Source organism: Gossypium arboreum, chromosome 8, assembly GCF_025698485.1.
Source record: "Gossypium arboreum isolate Shixiya-1 chromosome 8, ASM2569848v2, whole genome shotgun sequence".
NCBI lineage: Eukaryota > Viridiplantae > Streptophyta > Magnoliopsida > Malvales > Malvaceae > Gossypium > Gossypium arboreum.
Window position 1 is genome coordinate 21,339,591 of NC_069077.1, and position 2,625 is coordinate 21,342,215.

The window sequence follows — 2,625 nt, forward strand, 5'->3', positions numbered from 1 at the left end:
TCAAGCCGCACTTACAGCACACAAAATACATACAGTCCAAGTTATGTGGATGAAGTATGAAGATCAAGCTGCTGTAGTATTTCCGGATGAAGTACATGTAGCTACTGAAGTTGATGCTACTGTTCAATTTCATTTTCATTTTGTTACTTTAACTAATATTTTGTAACTTAGTTAAATTATAACTAAGTAGGTAGTGTATTTAATCTAATTGGGTGCTAATAAGATTAATAGATCAGCTTACTTAATTGTGCAAGTTGATTTGCAAATTGCAATGTGCAAGCGGTACAAGTAAGTCTAAAAATAGTAAATATGTTAAAGCTGACTAGCTTATGACTGATATATGTATTGGCAGTATGACATCTTCTTTAATTAATAAATTTTAATAGAAATTATTCAAGAAAAATACTCTCTCAATTTTTACTTTTTTTTACCAAGTAAAATTTGTTTGTTTATCCTGCAAATATTGAGCCTTTTGAAGCTCAATCTTCCTTCATTCTTTATCCGGATTTATTACATTGTTGCTCAAGTTTTACACTGAGCTTCCTCCGGATAAATTGTTCAAAAACCCAACACCCTCGGTCCAGATTCACACATGACAACATCACTCCGCAGGTCTACCTCCGGTTTCAACAATATTGGTACAATGGATAGACCGTCGTTAGCGCGTGATCCCAGGAAAGCAAGGTATTCTTGATTGTTTTCTCCATTGCCAAGAGTTTAGTAACCCATCAGAGACATCACCTGCAGCCCTGAGAAGCAGTAGCAAAGTCATGGGAAGCCCTTCAGCCGTGTAGGCCGGTTCATTGAAGCCAAGGCATCCGATCGTTGTTGCTTTGCAACGGAAATCGTTGGTGTGGAGTCCACTCAAGTTAAAAGGTATGCAAAGTAGTTACCGGAAGTCATCGTTTTTGCCTTTACGACCTTCGTCCTATAAGGAATGAAGGGTCGACAAATTCGACTCACAGTTGCACCCTATTAAATAGATTAATTACCAGAGGTGAACATGTTGTTCTCTATAAATTCATTCTTTTATTAATGTGTTCCATATTTTCTGCAATTTCTAGGCCAAGAAGGTTCCATATTAACCATTGACGGCTGCTGAAGGAGTGGCAGCCACTAGGTTTTGCTGGGAAAAAAGGAGGAGGAGGAGCAGGGAAAAATAGAAAAAGAAAAAAATAAAGGTAAAACAAGGAAGATTTTAGGTTTACGTGAACCAATAAAAAAATAGGGAGTATTTCTCCTTAGGTCCCTTTACTCTTTATATTCATGCTATTCTTTCTGGGTGAATTTTCTTTTTAATCCCTGATATTTTCTATGTTTTATTTGCTTAAATTTTAGTATATTGTTTGTTATGTGTTATTATTGTTATCTTTTTTTCTCATGAAAATGAAACAGAATGTAAATAGGCATGGGCATAAAAATATATTTGGGGGTTTGATATTTTTAGTTTTATTTAGTTATTTTACAACAACCTCAAAGGTAAGATAATTTTATATTAATATATATTTAATTATTACAAAATATCATTTATTGATTGATATTAAATTTTATTTTATATTATTAATTTGATTAAAGACGTTATGCCTTCTATTTGCAATGCATAATATATTAATAGTCCTTTTAAAAAAAAATCCTCTATTCAGTTGCTTTTAAGTAGTTCTAGATTTAGAAATTAAATTGTAAATATGATTAATAAATTAATTTATACACAATCTGATTAAAAAAATGTTAATAAAAATATTTAATTTTTATAAAATTAATTTAAACAAATTTTGCAAGCATATTTAAACAAATTTAAGGTTTTAAATTTTTTATATTTAAAACACTGTTTAACAAATAATATTTACAATAATATTGTTTTTAATTTTAAAATACTATTTTAATATTGTTTGTAAAACAATTTATAAATATTCTTTTAATTGTTCTAAAATACTAATTTAACAGTATTAAAATACTTTGTAAAACACTATTTTAATTCCGTATTTATTATATGAATTAGTGTAATTAATTTTGATAATTTAAATAATTATCCAACCTATGAACAGTTCTAACCACACCCTTACTTTACATGTAAAATTTCCATTAAAATATATTAAATAATTATCCAAAATAAATTACCGTGGATGCATGTTATATTTTGTATAAACTAATACTCACTGCAGCACTACAACAACATAAAATTGTCATTCTTCTGTTTTAGATCTAAAAGATGAACATCTTCAATAAGTTAAGGCAACAAATTATGTAAAATCCAAATAGATGCCTTATTACTCCTTTCAATCATCCATTTTCTGATGGAGTTGTAGGAAAAGTAATTATTATATCATCCAACTGAAACTACTAATACTAAGAAACAAATAATTAAAAATAAAAATCAAGGATTTCAAACCTTTCTTCTTACTTTCAGACTTAGAGACACGTCATATTGAGCTGAAAAATCACAGTAACTGATGTCAAATTTGATGCTTTTATTTTTTCTTCAAAGGATACTCATTTTCTTGTCTCTTCTTCAATGTGAGTTTTACTTTGCCTTTGCCAAGTTTCACTTTCACATCTATGAATTGATTTATCAACTAAGCTTAGGAGGTTTTTTATTTATATCAGTTACCATACTTAACTCTATAC

General features: G+C 29.1%; 1 long non-coding RNA gene across 1 annotated transcript; it reads left to right on the top strand.

Moving 5' to 3' along the window:
- The first annotated feature begins 523 nt into the window (after positions 1 to 523).
- Positions 524 to 1,143, top strand: LOC128296418 (uncharacterized). The gene is made up of 2 exons (XR_008287037.1): positions 524 to 876; positions 1,065 to 1,143. It is a non-coding gene; the product is annotated as an uncharacterized LOC128296418 (long non-coding RNA).
- Positions 1,144 to 2,625: the final 1,482 nt, after the last annotated feature.